This window comes from Ylistrum balloti, unplaced genomic scaffold, assembly GCF_031769215.1.
Source record: "Ylistrum balloti isolate Yb309-2 unplaced genomic scaffold, AGI_CSIRO_Ybal_v1 Utg369820, whole genome shotgun sequence".
In the NCBI taxonomy this organism is placed as follows: Eukaryota; Metazoa; Mollusca; class Bivalvia; order Pectinida; family Pectinidae; genus Ylistrum; species Ylistrum balloti.
The window spans coordinates 7501-28684 of record NW_026781988.1 but is presented as its reverse complement, the minus strand read 5'-3'; the positions used below and the strand labels follow the sequence as shown (position 1 = coordinate 28684).

At 33.5% G+C, this 21184-nt stretch overlaps 1 long non-coding RNA gene across 2 annotated transcripts in view; it reads left to right on the top strand.

Annotated features, from left to right (window-relative positions):
• The window catches only part of LOC132545024 (uncharacterized), a 34462-nt gene extending 23032 nt beyond the window's left edge, over positions 1 to 11430 (top strand). Inside the window, exons 2-4 of one of the 2 annotated variants that reach the window (XR_009554026.1) lie at positions 1847 to 1947; positions 6159 to 6815; positions 9999 to 11430. This is a non-coding gene — a long non-coding RNA (uncharacterized LOC132545024). Of the gene's footprint in view, positions 1 to 1846; positions 1948 to 6155; positions 6816 to 9998 lie in introns of both variants that reach the window. The other variant, XR_009554025.1, reaches the window with a different exon arrangement.
• The last annotated feature ends 9754 nt before the right edge of the window (positions 11431 to 21184 follow it).

Sequence of the window (21184 nt, the reverse complement as noted above, 5' to 3'; positions counted from 1 at the left end):
TTAAAACCAGGTAACGTTGATCAGAAACATTACTTAACTGTTAACTTTGTAGAGTCTGATATTTATATCACTTGGAAAACTAGTACCATATTTCAACAAGATGACACTACATACAATCTGGAAAAACCATCAACATATTTCATTTGAAAAAGACTGTGAGAGTGTAGATCTATTACGATATAGTTTTATACAGCTGAAGCCTTCCAGACATTCCCTGTAATACCATATTCTGACAAAATTAATTCTAAGAGTTATTTCAATACACACAGGCTCATTTCATACTTCTCGTGAATATGTTCTGCGAGTCATTAATTACTATACATAATTTCCATACAGGAGAGAAGTTACACGTCACCTGAATGTCCTTGTATACAATAGTCTACTGTGACTTTATGACTTTGACAACTATACGTCAGAATTAATTGCGCATGCAGGAAGACACTGACACCACATGTAATACGTTTGTCCTGGTTTATGTTCCTTTCCTAAAACAATTCTAAAATTGAAGAATTATCTTGAATTTAGACTTAGTGCATATCAATTCAGTTTGACCCAAACAAATACTTTAATTTACCAAACTTTATTTCTTAAATGAAATGATAAGCTAGAAAATATGATGTATAAAACTAGAAAGACCCTAATTCAAACTAACTTTCAAAATATACAATATGAAGACACTGTCAATTTGTAACATGGAGACCTAAATAACTGAAATAAACATTTCATTTCATTTGAAATAAATATTTCAATCAAAATATAAAATATTTAAAATGTGAAGAGAAAATGGACTTCATCCTGAAATAATGTTTATTCAAGGTCAAGAAGAAAACTAGGCAGCAAATCACAAAAAATAAAGAACTTTGATTTTAAAACAGAAACCGATTACTCTAAGTTTCCTAACTCACCCTGTGATCGGCTTCAGCACTCTTTTCTTCGGCTGTAGTAGCTTCAGGTATACAAGTTTCCCCCGTCATATTTAACATCACACCACAAGAGCAGAAAACAATTTCTCTCACAGAGTGACAAAACGGAAATAACCCCTAACAGGCAACTTATAACATCCTTTAGTCCTGAAAACCTCGCAATGACTTGATTACACCTGTCATCATTCATGAATTATTCTACAATATTACCATACTAAAACAATTAATATGAGGTTTTTTTTATACATAGTAGCTTAACTTCATCTAGGAGAACAATATCACACAAGTGCATGATGTTTCCCAGTGGTAAAACAGTAATCAGGGATGAGGATTGAATTTAACATTGGCTTAATTTGACACGAAAATTATATTTCAAAACTAAATAATGAGATTTTTTTTCCTGATTATAACAAAATATTACTTCTTCACAACACGGAAATTAACAGATTTAAAGGTAAGAAGAAAAAAAACAATTAAACATTAAACAGAATGACTTAATTTTTTTTTCCAGAATATAACTGAAATATGTTTTTAGCATTTTTGAATGAGTATATGATTTCACTATGAATTGCAGTAACCATCTACTTGGTAACTATCTCTACTTTTGTGTTAATCATACAACTACATATGACACTGTACTTGGTTTGTTCTAGAGGTTGGCAGACAATGCCTGGCAACTATTTTCTTTATCAAATATTTATCTTAAAAGCTGCTTGATATATGATAATTGCTAGTAGTTTTGACATATTTCACAAATCAAACAGCATATTCATGTTCAGAAATCTCAAAAGTAGTAGGAAATGTCTTTTGAACTTACAAACGGATTGATTACATTTGTATCTAATTTCATTTTTCATTCAGATTTATGTAAAAAAAAACAAACCTTCATCAAAAATCATACCAATATTTTTTTCTCGTTGCAGTTTAAAAGTACGATAACTGAATCCCAAGCGAGGAAAAATTTACAAATGTATGGAAAAAATCTCAAAATACATCCAAAGGTTGGCAAAACGCCTCAGTTCAGGTGAGATATGTTCGAGATACCACATTTAAGTTATACAAGTATAGTTAAATGTCATTAACAATTGCTGCTTAGTGCCTTCAAGTGTTGGCATGTATTCAAACGGCATTTTCTCCATTTCTAGATTAAGCCTTCATAGATATAAATACATGTATATGACTTTTAATTAACTTCATGATAAAACACAGGTGAAAATCTCTGGCATGTGTTTTATTCCGTGGATATTTATAAAACCCAGCATCAAGGTAGTTTTGTTATAAATATAGAAAGTTATAGTTCATGTAAATATATATTTCTTTATGCCGTTTCTAAAGAATTCTCATATTACTCTATAAAACTGAAATCAGAGATGGCTGATGAAAGAGTTAATCTCTTTTATTTTAAAAAGATAATCTTCGATGAAATCAGTTCTATAGATACAAACATTTCGAAAGTTATAGGAATAAGAAATAAAAATTAAAATTAATTCTGTTATCAATTCTGGATCTAGTCAAAATCCTGTCGGTCTAAGCCCTTAGAAAAATCTTGTATATACACTGAAGTTTCGCATAAAAAAAAAACAAAAATCTACCCCATTGTTCATATGTTATGTAACAAAGCAACCTGTATCTTTCGTTGTTCAGTAGATTTACAAACAAATGTAATACACTAACTCACTGACTGTGAGCCAGAATATGAATGTTTGCTATCGGCTAGGGCTAAGTACAGGATAACTACGGTATCTAACAAATTCAGTCTTTCTGTCACTGGCTAGGGCTAAGTACAGGATAACTACGGTATCTATCAAATTCAGTCTTTCTGTCACTGGCTAGGGCTAAGTACAGGATAACTACGGTATCTAACAAATTCAGTCTTTATGTCACTGGCTAGGGCTAAGTACAGGATAACTACGGTATCTATCAAATTCAGTCTTTCTGTCACTGGCTAGGGCTTAGAACAGGATAGCAACGGTATCTATCAAATTCAGTCTTTCTGTTACTGGCTAGGGCTTAGTACAGGATAACTACAGTACCTAACAAATTCAGTCTTTCTGTTACTGGCTAGGGCTTAGTACAGGATAACTACAGTACCTAACAAATTCAGTCTTTATGTCTCTAGCTAGGGCTTACTACAAGATAATTACGGTAGCCCATTCTTTCTGCTGTAACTTTGAAACATTAGTAACTCTACCTGGAATAAGTGAAGGAGAGGGTATGTGGTAAAACACCCTGTTCATAAAGGTCTAATCTCCAGTTGATGAACCTTCTGTAGTTGTACTATGTAGTATAAGAGTATTCACCAATAGCTCTACAGCCTACATAGATCAATAGAGTGGAATACTGGCTTTCTACCACATACTAAAGACCCGAGGGATCCAGTAGTGAGGGTTGTGTTTAAGCCTAAGGATCCTCGAGACTGCTAATTTTACCGATTTACAATTTTGACCCTACACATATGTAGAGTTGATTTATCATACATGATAGTGTGAGAAATAAGGTACCTTAAATTGAGTTCATCAGGGAAGGCAGAGGACATCAGCTGGTGTCAAGTCAAACAACACAACAGGGATATAAAAGATGATGGGATGGCAATTTGGAGGTTTATGACATTAGTTCAAAGTAATTGTTACAATACAAAATTACTATAGAAAAAAGTAGAGATGTTCTTTAGAGACCAAGGAATTACGTGCAAGTAGAAAAATATATTGTAAAAAGTCACTTTGCTAAATTGTTTATGTAAAAACAAGATTTTTAAATCTCATTTTTCTTTAATTTTTTTACCTGCATTAATCCTTGTTTCAATTTTATATCCTACATGACAATGTCTGTTATTAGACAACGATTTTGATCTTCTAACAATGCTATCTATATCAACCAGAGCACTAGGGGTAAAGTGGCAAAGACTCAACCATGTCATCACCTGGGCTTATTACAGAATACAATGAAGTACTAAAGTAATAAGTCCATTCCATTTTAGATGTCAAAGGTTATGAGCTGACCCCTGGCCTTATTGCAGAATAAATAAGATGAAGTACGAATCAATGTGCTGTAATGGATAAATATGGTAATATATAACTGGTCTTTAGTGTGAAATTCACCTCAGGGATTATATGTTTAAATCGTAATTACTAAATTCACTCTGAAAGCTCTATAAAGCTTTAATGAAAAGCTGGTTTAGAAATCTGAATACTGGCTGTGTACATCAATTATAACTGTACTAATGATGGGCGTATTCATCTTCCATTATTCTATTATCTTCTGATGTACATTTCAGAATAATTTGTCAACTTTATTACAGAAATCATTGGTCAATCAGCAGTCATAGTAACATCGGATATGGTTGGGTAACCAGCCATGGAGTTTAACCTTAAGCTTGGCTAAGTGCCTACCTAAGTCTCCTGACCCAAACTTTACCATCAATATTGTATAGAGGTGAATTAGAATTAACAGTTTCCTAACATTACTGTGAAGATTCTCTGTTCTTTTATCTCTCAGATGTAAGCCCAACGATTTTACCAAAAAAAAGTTAATTAATTAATCAACAGTTCCACTACAGACCAGATTTAAATTAAACTTTACCGCCTTCATAACACTGGAGAAACCACAGGAGCCTGTTACAATGTTTGTGGAGGATAAGGGCTTGTATTGTAGAATGTAACTAGTAAAATGGAACCAACAAAATACCAGAGAGAAATTAAAACCACCCACAGGAAAGTCATCGGTATACTAGTTATAGTATTTCATACAAGCCCTCAACTCCCCAAAACTTTTTAACAGACCCTGTGTACAAAACAAGGTATTCCAGCCCAGGAGGGGTTTTATCCTTAGAGGAAACCCTTGCACTTGTGGTTTGTCAGGTGACCACTTACCTTTACAGGTCAAATTAAGGAATTAAATGCTGGACGTCTATGCAAAAATGCTACCACTGCACACCAACCAAACACCCAATATACTGATCTGACAAATGTAAGATTCTGTTTATCACATAACTTAGATATTTAACATTTTGTTAAACAGATACACAATCTTATTTGACTTCTGTTGATACAATGAGTTCCATTTGCCGTAGGAGTATTACAATAGTTCGTACATCTGTACAAAATGAAGGTTAATTTACTTTTATCATACATCAAGATCATTTTCTGACTGGTGCATCCAATGAAAATAATGCTGCAAGGTATATTATGCTAATTAACAACCACCACAAAATTCACTGGATAACAGGTGGAATATTTTGTAGGAAATAAAATGAAATTTCAAATTTTTTTTTCCATCACATAATGCCAGAAAAGTTACATGTTGATAGTTTTTAACGTCAAAATACGGAGGATTAAAATTAAACAGAGGCTGCCATTTTTAAATTTGTTTTCTGTGGCATTTTCAATTCATGATGTAACATTGTTGTCAACTGATTTCTGGCCGGTGCATCCACTGAAAATCCTCCCTGGGTATATTGCAAAAATATAACATAGGCAAATTTACTGGATAAAAATGGGCAGATTATGTGATCTGTCATTATCTCCTGTATCACATCTACACAATCTGCTGTGGTTTTCTCTGTTCATTTTATTTTAATGATAACTAAAATACAAACTCTCCAGAATAAAGACATTTGAAGCGTTATTAACGCTAAGAGCATAAAATATCATACTTGTATTATCGAGATATCTAAGAAAGGTTTTAAGTTCTTGTTACTTAAGACAGGAGAGGTGAAATCCTGTCTGAATTACACACCAGGTATGGATAACAGGTATGTGACACTGCATAACTGACTCAGCATCAAAATACCTCCCATTACATCATCAGTACAGTCAGTGTTGACACATCTAGAGACACAATACTACTAGTATATCAAATTTACCACAATATTTCGATGATGTACCTGTCCAGTTTTTCATTTTATTTACAAGAACATCACTTGAAATTTAGTAAATTAATGCTTCAATAGTTTAGACAATATAAATCATTTCATGCTTTCTGATATACAGGTTTGCTAGTTCTACATACATTTTACAAATAAAGTTCATTGTAACAGTGAAATTATTTCTACCAATAAAAAGATAAGTTTGTTCTGTTCCAATCTTTCGTATCTTTTTGTTTAGGAAATCATTTTACTGCATAGATCATTTATCTCCAGAGTTAAAACAACTGAAATGTAATTGTATCTATTGCTTTCTGACAACATTATGTTTAATTTAGAAGTACACACCATGATTTCTTTTTCTGCGACAGCAGCTGAAGGCCGTCTGTTTCTGCTGAGGAGAGGCATCGAGGTGTTAGCCATGTTGACAGGAGATTATGTACCCTGGAATAGTGTTGGAGTAGATCTCGTCCCCCAGCCTTATGGAGTAGTACACCCCAGCCTTACGGAGAAATACACAAGTGAAGGCAGGATTTATAGTAATGATAAAGGTTAGGTCACTGATGTCCAACCTAGTCCCTGTCAAGGACAGAAAGTTTCACACACCCGGCAAAACTACTCAGCCGTGTCACACAGTGTATGGTCAGGACTCCAAAGGAAACTTACTAGTAACCCAGGTATGTTGGGTACAGCATTGACACTGTCAGTATACAGCCTCCACAGAGTCAGATGTACAGATTCATACAGATCCTAGTCAACAGAGTGTTTCTTAGGAAAAGCTAGATATCTGTCACAGTATCTTCCAATAAGTGTAGAATGTTGCAATGAGAATCTGTCCAGCTGATTATGACAGGCCAAAGACATTTACAGTAGATAATGTCCTGTGTTTGACCGAGACAAGACTTCTGAATTCACTTAATGTTACAACCTGCACTCAGGAGATGATGGACAACCTGCCTTCTGTTTGGCCTTGGGTGTTGTATGCACCATTTACTTAATACTTACAGGGAGGAATTAATCACAAATCCCAGGTAAGAAAATAATGAAACCATTTCATCATACGAAGGCTGAATGTTCTACGTAGTGAATGTTAGTGTAGATAATCATAAGCTTCCCGATCAAGAGAGCCAGAAGGGAAAATGTGGCACAGCCAGCCAAATTAACGAGAAACACTTTAAGTCTAATAGCATAGAGTACATTACTATTGATCAGATACTCGAAGGAGAGATAACATTTATATACAAACTTATATCAGAATTCATGGATGAACAAGTTTGAATCATGATAGAAAAATACTTGAACATCATGTTTGTAATACCAGGGAAACATTTATGTATATTATGTATGTAAGCTGGAATACTTTTAAAGAAATTCAATATATCATCTTAATGAATCATTTGTAAATTTATAATAACTTATTCCATGGTTTTACTGAAAGTCAATAATGTATATGATGATACATGTATACAAAGATACATACAATTGTGTTGATTTTAAAAGATTCATTCCTGCAGTTTATACCAAATATTGGGGATTCAAGTTATATAATTCCCTATCATTATGCACATTACAAGTGTTTTTAACTTCTCTTCTGCAAAAGGAAAACAACAATCTATGTACCTGTCATGCGAATGTGACCTAAATTTAATGGCGATAAAAAAACCAGTCAACCCAAGATAAGAGTAACCATTTAGCTGAAGTACACACATACCGATATCACTAGAATTTCAATAATGCGCAAAGTATGGTTGTACACTTACCAACATATCTTAACACAGTAATTTTCTACAACACTTAATGTCATGACCTCAAACTATGAAATTCGTATACAAATTGTTCACAAGGTGTAATATCACATTGTATCTTTTCCATACAAAATGTTTGAAGGTCATGACCTCAGACTGTGACATTTATACATTCAAAATGTTTGGAGGTCATGACTTCAGACTGTGACATTTTTATATTCAAAATGTTTGAGAGTAGGGGAAAGCCAACACCGGTCCAATATATAAGTAGGTTCTTCAGCTGGTCTAATTGCTGGAAAATGGATACCTAAAGATATGCACGGAGCCACACAACCGGTAGGCAAATAATGAAAGTTTAATACCTAGTTATTTCATGAAGCTGTTAATGTTGAGCACACCCTTTTCTAATGTCCTTGCATTGGTATAAAAAGTTATGACCTCAGGCTATGCCATATGTATACAAAGTGTCTGAAGGTCATGACCTCAGACTGTGCCATTTGTATACAAAATGTCTGAAGGTCATGACCTCAGACTGTGCCATTTGTATACAAAATGTTTGAAGGTCTTGACCTCAGACTGTGCCATTTGTATACAAAATGTCTGAAGGTCATGACCTCAGACTGTGCCATTTGTATACAAAATGTTTGAAGGTCTTGACCTCAGACTCTGCCATTTGTATACAAAATGTTTGAAGGTCATGACCTCAGACTGTGCCATTTGTATACAAAATGTCTGAAGGTCATGACCTCAGACTCTGCCATTTGTATACAAAATGTTTGAAGGTCATGACTTCAGACTGTGCCATTTGTATACAAAATGTTTGAAGGTCATGACTTCAGACTGTGCCATTTGTATACAAAATGTTTGAAGGTCATGACTTCACACTGTGCCATTTGTATACAAAATGTTTGAAGGTCATGACTTCAGACTCTGCCATTTGTATACAAAATGTCTGATGGTCATGACCTCAGACTGTGCCATTTGTATACAAAATGTCTAAAGGTCATGACCTCAGACTCTGCCATTTGTATACAAAATGTTTGAAGGTCTTGACCTCAGCCTGTGCCATTTGTATACAAAATGTCTGAAGGTCATGACCTCACACTCTGCCATTTGTATACAAAATGTTTGAAGGTCTTGACCTCAGACTCTGCCATTTGTATACAAAATGTTTGAAGGTCATGACCTCAGACTGTGCTATTTGTATACAAAATGTTTGAAGGTCATGACCTCAGACTGTGCCATTTGTATACAAAATGTTTGAAGGTCATGACTTCAGACTGTGCCATTTGTATACAAAATGTTTGAAGGTCTTGACCTCAGACTGTGCCATTTGTATACAAAATGTTTGAAGGTCTTGACCTCAGACTGTGCCTTTTGTACCAAAAGTTAAAGCATTTAATCTAGACTGCCATTTTTATATTCAAAATAGTTAAGGTCATGACCTCAGGTTTGGTTTTAGTTTGGTTATATATTTGCCATCCAATTAACAGCTATGGTCAATTCTGAATTTACTTTAAAATCATGTCTAATAATATGAATAACTGTTTTATATGTTGTAATGAATAAGTTTATTTACGAAAATTATTATCATAACCATTGAAGTTTGGAATTACATTTCTGTGCAGAGTAATTATTTTGGTGAACGTCATCAGGCAAAATTCACCATAATGACAGATTAACAAAATAATTGAACACCAAACTGCTGAAGATTTGATTGTCTGATAATCAATCAATGTCCCAGAATAAGTAGAATACATGGTCAGTATCTTAACATATAAGCTGCATTTTGGCTTAGGACAAAAAGGCAAACCTTGCTCACCAGAGACTCACCAGAGGCTCACCACTTTTGTCTTTCTTCACCCTCACCCAAATGAAGCTTAAATGTTAGGACACTGACCATGTATTCTCTATGTATTGAGTGTGTGTGGTCATCACATCATGCAAGCCTCCTTGCAAAAGTGGGGAAATGAACTGAGGCGGTATTTCAGTACTACCCCGATGATTTATACAGAAAAAGACCCCAGCAAGATACCCTACTCTGTCATGATATAGGGGAACGAGTGAACACTACCAAGCATTAGAAAGAAAGTACTATTTGTGCAACTTGTATCAAAGTCATGAACTAAAAACCATTTGTATTGTTAAGAATGATAATTTTACAGAAAGTAGATTAAATCATTAGTATATAAGATAAGGTCGACCTAAATGGCTTTATGACAGATATCTTAATGAGAGAAATAAATTCAGTACAAGTGAAGTAAATTACAGTCATTCATTTGAACAAAGCTTTTCACCCCATTAAGGTACAGGTGGATAAGCCAGATATGTTGACTGAACACTTTATTTCTTGCAAAGAAATCTCGTATGTGACACATACATCCTCATACATTTCAAAGGGAATCCATGTAAAGTTATTATTTTTCATTTATGGTCACATAATATTTCATGAATTTTTTTTAATTACAGATTATGCATCTACAGGCCAAAGTAAGGTGAAAATGGATAACAACAGACACAAAATCATCACAATGTGAGTTAAGATATGGTAGAGGCATAGGAAACAAGTCACAAAAAGGTGAGACAATTTAATAACTATAAGATAGTCAGACGAGATCCTAACATGAGAAATGAGAAAGGTGTATGTCATTTAATCTCAGAAAGGAGAGATAATTGAGTAAGTAAGAGACTGTAAAAAGTAGGAATGAGACCCTTAAATGAGACATGAGAAAGGTGTATGTAATTCAGATAAATTTAAGGAATGTTAGGCAGTTACACTAAACATACAATCAAATTAAGCACATTAGTTATTTTCAGCATGTTTAAATAAATGCAATATATACAGAAACTGTAATTGGTGTTACTTTTTCAGAGCTATACTTTCAGTGCTATCATCAAATTTCTGCTTAAATATAGATATACATTTACAATGAAAGAAAGTTAAGATAGGTACAAGAAAGACAAGATTTGGGCTGTAATGATACATTTTCTCAAGACATAATACCAATCTCAACATATACATGATGTGGAAACAAAGAGCAGAATTAGAGGCAACAAGTTGAAATGAGTTGGTGAGGAGATCTCCGTAATCTCATATGTGTACCTGGAAAAAAGATAAGACAGGTGTGAGAATGGTGAGACAAACGAGTGAAATACAAGAAAGATAAGACAGGTGTGAGAAAGGTGAGACAAACGAGTGAAATACAAGAAAGATAAGACAGGTGTGAGAAAGGTGAGACAAACGAGTGAAATACAAGAAAGATAAGACAGGTGTGAGAAAGGTGAGACAAACGAGTTAAATACAAGAAAGATAAGACAGGTGTGAGAAAGGTGAGACAAACGAGTGAAATACAAGAAAGATAAGACAGGTGTGAGAAAGGTGAGACAAATGAGTGAAATACAAGAAAGATAAGACAGGTGTGAGAAAGGTGAGACAAACGAGTGAAATACAAGAAAGATAAGACAGGTGTGAGAAAGGTGAGACAAATGAGTGAAATACAAGAAAGATAAGACAGGTGTGAGAAAGGTGAGACAAACGAGTGAAATACAAGAAAGATAAGACAGGTGTGAGAAAGGTGAGGCAAATGAGTGAAATACAAGAAAGATAAGACAGGTGTGAGAAAGGTGAGATAAGAATGGTGAGACATATATAAGAAAAGTGAAACAAATACGGTATAAAAAAATGAGAGAATTTCAGGTATGTTAGAATGAGACAGGTATTATAATGTGATATAGATGTAAGAGAGGTATATATAAGATCAATATATATATAAGAAGGTGATACAGGTGTTATAAATGTGTCAGAAATTTCAGTTCAGTATATAGATAGATATATATAAGAAGGTGATACAGGTGTTATAAATGTGTCAGAAATTTCAGTTCAGTATATAGATATATATATATAAGAAGGTGATACAGGTGTTATAAATGTGTCAGAAATTTCAGTTCAGTATATAGATAGATATATATATAAGAAGGTGATACAGGTGTTATAAATGTGTCAGAAATTTCAGTTCAGTATATAGATAGATATATATAAGAAGGTGATACAGGTGTTATAAATGTGTCAGAAATTTCAGTTCAGTATATAGACAGATATATATAAGAAGGTGATACAGGTGTTATAAATGTGTCAGAAATTTCAGTTCAGTATATAGATATATATATATAAGAAGGTGATACAGGTGTTATAAATGTGTCAGAAATTTCAGTTCAGTATATAGATAGATATATATATAAGAAGGTGATACAGGTGTTATAAATGTGTCAGAAATTTCAGTTCAGTATATAGATAGATATATATAAGAAGGTGATACAGGTGTTATAAATGTGTCAGAAATTTCAGTTCAGTATATAGATAGATATATATAAGAAGGTGATACAGGTGTTATAAATGTGTCAGAAATTTCAGTTCAGTATATAGATAGATATATATAAGAAGGTGATACAGGTGTTATAAATGTGTCAGAAATTTCAGTTCAGTATATAGATAGATATATATAAGAAGGTGATACAGGTGTTATAAATGTGTCAGAAATTTCATTTCAGTATATAGATAGATATATATAAGAAGGTGATACAGGTGTTATAAATGTGTCAGAAATTTCAGTTCAGTATATAGATAGATATATATAAGAAGGTGATACAGGTGTTATAAATGTGTCAGAAATTTCAGTTCAGTATATAGATAGATATATATAAGAATGTGATACAGGTGTTATAAATGTGTCAGAAATTTCAGTTCAGTATATAGATAGATATATATAAGAAGGTGATACAGGTGTTATAAATGTGTCAGAAATTTCAGTTCAGTATATAGATAGATATATATATAAGAAGGTGATACAGGTGTTATAAATGTGTCAGAAATTTCAGTTCAGTATATAGATAGATATATATATAAGAAGGTGATACAGGTGTTATAAATGTGTCAGAAATTTCAGTTCAGTATATAGATAGATAAATATATAAGAAGGTGATACAGGTGTTATAAATGTGTCAGAAATTTCAGTTCAGTATATAGATAGATATATATCAGAAGGTGATACAGGTGTTATAAATGTGTCAGAAATTTCAGTTCAGTATATAGATAGATATATATAAGAAGGTGATACAGGTGTTATAAATGTGTCAGAAATTTCAGTTCAGTATATAGATAGATATATATAAGAAGGTGATACAGGTGTTATAAATGTGTCAGAAATTTCAGTTCAGTATATAGATAGATATATATAAGAAGGTGATACAGGTGTTATAAATGTGTCAGAAATTTCAGTTCAGTATATAGATAGATATATATAAGAAGGCAAAGTGCACTCTCAACTGACATTGATTCATGACATGTTTCAGCCATTAAAGTTAATAAAGTGTCTCTGAAGAAATCGGTTTTTAGTGATTCATGTGAATACACAATGTATGGTGTTTTCACTGTATCCTAATGGTCCTATGTCATGATCATAGGCTTCTTACTTGATACTATTTTACTCCCATGACGTTGGAAGTGTGTCACTGACATTCCTTCATTCCACCAAGTTACAATGACTCTGGGCAGTTTGCTTTTATTGATTCAGACATTTTTAAGTAACCTGAATCTGTGACCTTGACTCAATCACAGTAATTTATCTTAAAACCTATAACAAAATGAAACCCAAACTTTCCCAGTGCTACTGGCCTTTGCATACTTGCCAATACCATATTACTGGGCTGTCACTGACAAGACATTATTTAACAAAAGAGTTTATACCCAATGGTTAACAAAGGTCACTGCACCAAGACATAAGTTACATCTTACCCTTCCGGCATACAAGTTTAAAATTGGCACCATTCAGTATAAAATTTTGATTGACTTTTAATTTTTGCCTCTTGGCATGATTCTTATAGTATCCAATGATTTGTATACTTAATACATGACTGGATGTTTTGATTTTCTATGAACGTTCTGATGTAATATCAATAGTCATCAAGCTTAACTTAATTTTCAGTCCTGGTTTAAACCAACTTCGCTGCAAATGTCTTCACATTTTTTTTAATGTTGCAAGGGAGGTAACTCCTACATAGATTCCGTCCTCATTCATCAAAACCAGGTGTTCATAGTACACTCCCAGTACATTTGCAGCAATAAGAATTTAATAATTCAAACTTCAGAAAGTAACTTGGTGCACATCTTTAAGGCCAGCAAAATTAAATTTGTGTTTTCTATTTTTCATCCAACTTGGCTTGTTTTTAAGCCAAACATCAAATTTCTGATTACTTATTTCAACCTATATTAAAACAAAATAAAACACTGAACTTGGTAAAATTGCCTTTTCCACACAAACCAAACTGAACACCTATCCACCTTATTTAATAAGTCATTTAAGAGAATATTCCACATTTTTTTCTTTTTTATCAGCATCCATATTTTATCACAGAAAAAATATATATCTAGCTATGATTTTCTCCCTACAAGTCAAAAGACAAATGACACACATTTTTCTGAATTGTCCCATTAAAATTCAAAACTTAACATGCTCTATATCGCAAATGTCATGTAATGTGCTTGCTCTTCGTTAGAAAATGTCCTGAGGTTTTAAAACATAGATAAATCAATGCTTAAAACTTAAAACTGGAGAAACTGCCTCAGTAGATGTTTCATGTTCTCCTTTGATATCACTATCATATGGAGACCAACATCTATTACAACAACTAGACTTAAATTGGTGTTTGTAGGAACTGTTTGACAGTTGTAATGTACAGGAAGCTGTCACTCTATAGTGTATCACCTTGACACGACATTGTGGTATACCTAAATGTCTGCTGAAGGTGAAATTATTACAACAAAGCCATTTATCTCTGACAGATTTATCATCACACAAGTCTCAAGTGCTTCTCACCTAAACTCCTTATTCATATGTCTCATACCTTGGCCCTCGGGATATGTCATAAATATGTGACAATGTTTAACTGTTAGGGCCTACTCAGGAAAGATCTTTCCTTGTCTAAGTTTAGTTTTGACTCACTAATATGCTGATCATTGTTCCTACTATAAATTACATTACATTTCAAAAGATTTCATTAATAATATACTGTGTATATGATTATTTGTAATAACTTTCTTCATTTGATTTCATATTTTTCTTTCAAGAAAATTTCATTTATTGTTACCGTATTTTCCCCCTCATATTGCTTTAGATGGTTGGATTCCTGCATGGTGTTAAGTTAAGGAAGCCTCACCTCAGAATTAACATGGCTGTTCATGAGGTGATAAACACAACAAACAAATTGCCAAAGGTTATAAACAAGGGAAACCAGCTGATTTGTGATTAAGTAAGTGTGAATGTTGAATAGTTAGATATATCTAGCATCTAAACCAACAAAAAGATTATGTTTCAAACTATCCAGAGTCATGCCAGAAAAAACGTAGGTAGATAGTTAAACATTAATCATTTCAATTTTCATCAATAAAGATATGGTTTCAAAATTCACACCAATGTATTTGTTCACATGACTAGACTATACATGTAAACTTTCAGGAATTGGGACAGTCTGACACAACAGACAGAAACTTACAGTTATTCCTGATAAGCTATATTAAGATATCTCTAATGAGTAAGCTTTACCTAGCTAGTATATATTTGATATAAAATTCTACCACTTAGCAAAAAGTGTTCACATGATTTTTTTTCTACAAAGAAGTATATCTAACAGCCTTATTCTGCAAATAATTTTTTTTTGTTTTTTGTTTTTGTTTTTTTTAATTGACAGAAACATAATACCAGGTAATGATTAATGGGAGATAATCCATTATAGTTTACAGATGCAATATAGTGCCCTGATTAAACCATTATCTGGGCATTTAAATTTTCATAAACAATCACTACAACCTTTAAGTATTTCATTGAAACATTCAAAAAGGAAACAAAGTCAATACTATTTTTATGATATACCTGTCCACTACTTTTTTTGCTTCCCCATCCCACCTACACCCCGCACCACACCAGCTTGTTAAGAGATTGAATAGTTCTCATTAATTAATCTGTCTACTCAATTAAATAAATGTTCCAAAATTTTATTTGTTTCATATCTTTTATCAACATTTTCAGTTATAAACTATTATACCCCAAAAAAAGAAATAAGCCCAGTATAATTATACCTTAGCAGAACAAAGCAGTCAGTGTTTCCCCTGTCTATATATTTGGGTCAGCAGGTGGTAACATGCATGTTGTTTACTTTTCCCAATGAAGTCACATAAAATTCCCTAAATCTCTAATTCTGGTATTTCTTATGTGAGGACACAAACTCCACCAATTCATGATTTCATTTTCCCTTAATTATCTACTTTCCAAATTCAAAAATATTTGCAAATTCTGTCAGGTGGCAATTTCCAAAAAGGGCAAAAAATGACATTGGCAGTTTAAGTAAAATTGTAAAGAGAAAACATTATTTCAAACTTTTTTAAATTTCATTATGAATGTGTTTTGGTAAAGTGGTTCTACCAACATATTTTAAGCAAGATTCACCAAATTATACACATAAATATAAGCAGACATATTATCTCACTTTCATTAAATCTACCTTAATTTAAGTGAAATTGTACACATATATATAATTACGAATGCATATCAGGGTCATTATGAAAATTACTGTATCTGGTATGTACAACTTTGTATTTTGTAAGATAAGGACTTTCAAATAATCTTCAAAATCAAAATATGCAGCCACATACATATGTCCCCCGTTTGTACTTCTTTTTATTGTTACATAAATGTTTTCTCGTATAAAGGGATAAATTTTCAGTTCAGCATTAGCAAAATCCACAACAACATGACACTGTTCACAAATAGTCATAAAATACTATTTTGAAAGGCATAACCCCTAACAGAATGAAGGATATATACTAGTGCACTATCAAAGAACAGAGACTGACCCAGTGACATATACAGTAATATTTTCTTTCTTGATTCATATGTGATACAGGTAAAACACCATTAATCATATGATTGTGGTAAGGTTATGACAGGAAATGCTTTATACTGTCATATGATTAATAACTAATTTACAAAAGTTTCCTTTCTTTTGTTTTTGTTTTGTGTATGTTTTTTATCATTATTATCATTCTTAGAGTAAAGACAGGACAGGATTTCCTAGCTGTTTATGAATTTCATGTCTTGTGAAATATGTTAACACATCCAACAGCAAAACATATATAAACTATTAAATCCACTTGTTCCCATATTATTGAGGTCATGCAAATGAAGATTAAAATATCTGCTTTGTATATAGCTAAAGAACATGATGGTTGCATGGTAACAACATCAAAGCTACTGTTTATAGATAGGTAAAGTTGAGCACATGTCACCATCAATATTCAATGGATGTTGGCGAAGAACAAACCCTTCTGGGGTCTTATGTCGACTGGGTCAAGTCAGTTAAATATTTAAACAAGATAAGATAAAATGACATTACAACTTTAAGATATGTGAAGAATGAATTATCATTATGTAACAATAATGTTATCGCGGTGTTTTTGTGGGATGGTCTGAACCTTAACACTGAGACAATGAAGCAGATATGTTCCCAAACATAGAATAAGAAACAAACAAAAAATGAGAAAGAAATGCATATCTTAAAGACAAGGTGAAACGTAAAACAAAAGGACAGACAATGTGCCCCAGACTGAGTTGAGAAAAATCGATGTACATCACGTTTTGGAATCATCGTTAAACATGTGCTCGATGAACACCATTGCTTTTTCGGCACAGATTCGCCTCTAAACATGGCTGAATACTGTAAGTGAAGACCGACGAAAGTACTAAAACGTGACAAAGAGAGATAAATACGTACCCTGGTAGATCTCTCCGTCTCTGACAGTTTCTTGTCAAACTTAAGACCCGGGTTCGGCTTCTGTGCCAGCAACCCAGCTGATTCTCCATTCACGTCTGCGTCCGACATTTTGGCTGTCGTTAGTCACGTGATCTACCGATCCGCTCCTTACAGTCACACTTTAATGGCTTGTAGCGCGTTAAAAAGAAATTTGTGAACTTAGGCAGGTTATCATTCACTCTTGAGGACTACATTGTTTGTCAGCTAGTTAAAAATAATTAAACAAAACGACATGGAACAAGTTATTGCAATGATTGAACGTTTCATGCATGTTTACATATAAACAATTTCTAGTTTCACTTTCAAGGTAGCCAGCTCGTTTAAATCACGGACTTAAAATATAATATATCTAAGATCACGGTTTGAATAAAACGGTTTCAATTGTGAATTTACTGTCATCCTGAAATCAAGAAAGTTCGAAAAGGTAACGTAGGATCTATCTGTACACATCATGTAAAAACAGCTGGTGTCGGCCTAATTATATGCATAGTGCTCAGAGCCTCTGTGTAGCCTGAAGTAAGTTTAGTTCATCCAGGGACGTATTATTTCTGTCTGTTTGATGGATATTGTTAACCTTGCAGATGAGATATATATAGCAGACCCAAGATTTATTTTTCTCTTCTTTGATCCTATATGATATCACGGACTTGTATATTATAAGTCCGTGATTATATACATATATGTATATGACCAAGAACACTACGAAAATCAGACAGAATCACGTGTCCTCAAAAGTATCAGGTTACAAAATAATGAGTTCTCGCTCTCTATTAAATATAGAATCTACAATATTGATGTCTCCGTGGAATGTAGAATTGAACGCGGATCTCTGGAGTTCTACCTTGTTTATGACACGACAAAACTTCAGTAGTGTTGTTTTTAGTACACGAATTACGACCATGTCCCATTCGGGAGGAGGTGCCTGGGTTCTGAAATATAAGGAGTAGAAAAAAAAATGTAAAAAATATTTGATCATTCGAGTATATCACATAGTATGTGCTTACTGTTTTAGCCCCTCCCCCAGTAGAATCAATGCTATTTAAGTCCATGCTAGAATCTAGATACCTGTGGATTTTGGCTGATTTGTTCATGTGCAGGGTTTGGAATATTTCTGCCGATCGCGCGAGTACCTGAGATTCGGCTTATGGGTAACGTTAAGGAGTCAGAAAGATGAAAAAAATGTCTGTATGACGTCAATTCAGGATTTTCTATTGTAGTGACATCCTGTTCAGTCATTAATGCGATGCTATTTTTTACGTACTAACATTGAATAAACGGTTTCATAAACTTTAAATATGACATTGATCCCCCACTTCATCGTTATTCGCCCACTCGAGGAAAAGACAACCATTGGTAAACATACATGTAGTGGAACCTGAGATCATTTTTATTCTAAATTAAGCGACAAAGATGCAAATTTGTTTTATCTGCCTACGAAGACATCCTCGAGACAACTTTCACTCAGAAGCTAAGTGATAAAACATTGTAAATTTGTGAAGCAGCATTGAAAATCAGTATCATGAACACAGGACTCAACTGAAACCTCACAAAACATAAACATGTCCTTGAACATTAATGTGACGTTTCATGACGTAAATATTTTTGTTCTATTCGGAAAAGTAAGGACGGAATCGAGAAGAAACAGCTGTGTATGACTTACACACTGTAACAGTCTCATCAAATCTTTATATTGAAAAAAGAGCGAGAGAGAAATGATCACTATCAGGCTCCATGAAAATGGCCTCTGACTCCCGACGACATATCTACCAAATCTATCATTGACTTGAAGTATTACTGAAAGAGATACAAACATATGTTCAGGAAAGAAAACCTTAGATTTTCCTATTTTTATCTCCTCCCGACCATTTTTTTCTTCAATAAATCCTTAACGCTCCTTTTTAAGTCAGTTTAATCTCAAAATATGTCATTAATTCTTTTTTTTTTAAATTGACGACAGAAATCACTATAAGACATCAGGTTAGTTCTCTCCAATATAATCTTCACCACAATAATAAAGCTGAAGGACTGCACTGTTTAATTCTTATGCGATTGCTTCTTCAGAAATATTCGCTAACTTTGATGTTTTAAATGTGCGTATAATCAAAACAAAAAATTCAAACAAACAAAGAATATTTAAAAATACAACAACAATAAAACTGATTAAGTAGACGTCAGATAACATTTAAATAATAAGTTATGATCGACCTTACAGCAATCAGAATATTCTTTGTCATTTCAACATAGTAATCAATATGTTTGAACTAATCTAACCGCTGCCCGAAAGCTAAATGAATACAGAAAACGTTTACATCAATAAGCAGATCAAGTATTGATAGGTATATACAGCACCATGTATTGATATACAGCACCATGTATTGATATACAGCACAATGTACTGATGGATATGTACAGCACCATGTATTGATATACAGCACAATGTACTGATGGATATGTACAGCACCATGTATTGATATACAGCACAATGTACTGATGGATATGTACAGCACCATGTATTGATATTGATGTACAGCACAATGTACTGATGGATATGTACAGCACCATGTATTGATGTACAGCACAATGTACTGATGGATATGTACAGCACCATGTATTGATGGATATATACAGCAGCACCATGTATTGATATATATGTACAGCACAATGTACTGATGGATATGTACAGCACCATGTATTGATGTACAGCACAATGTACTGATGGATATGTACAGCACCATGTATTGATGTACAGCACAATGTACTGATGGATATGTACAGCACCATGTACAGCACAATGTACTGATGGATATGTACAGCACCAAGTATTGATATACAGTACAATGTACTGATGGATATGTACAGCACCATGTATTTGTACAGCACAATGTACTGATATATACAGCACCATGTATTGATGTACAGCACCATGTATTGATGGATATATACAGCACCATGTATTGATGGATATATACAACACCATGTATTGATGTACAGCACCATGTATTGATGTACAGCACCATGTATTGATGAATATATACAGCATCATGTATTGATATATAGCACCATGTATTGATATACAGCACCATGTATTGGTGGGTATGTACAGCACCATGTATTGATGTACAGCACCATGTATTGATGGATATATACAGCACCATGTATTGATGTACAGCACAATGTACTGATGGGTATATACAGCACCATGTATTGATGTACAGCACCATGTATTGATGTACAGCACAATGTACTGGTGGATATATACAGCACCATGCATTGATGGAGATATACAGCTCCTTGTTTTGATGTTCAGCTCCCTGTTTTGATGTACAGCACCATGTATTGATGGATATATACAACACCATGTATTGATGGATATGTACAGCACCATATATTGATGGGTACATACATCACCATGTATTGATGGATATATACAACACCATGTATTGATGTACAGCACAATGTACTGATGGATATATACAGCACCATGTATTGATGTACAGCACCATGTATTGATGGATATATACAACACCATGTATTGATGTACAGCACCATGTATTGATGGATATATACAGCACCATGTATTGATGTACAGCACCATGTATTGATGGATATATACAACACCATGTATTGATGGATATGTACAGCACCATATATTGATGGGTACATACATCACCATGTATTGATGGATATATACAACACCATGTATTGATGTACAGCACCATGTATTGATGGATATATACAGCACCATGTATTGATGAATATATACAACACCATGTATTGATGTACAGCACCATGTA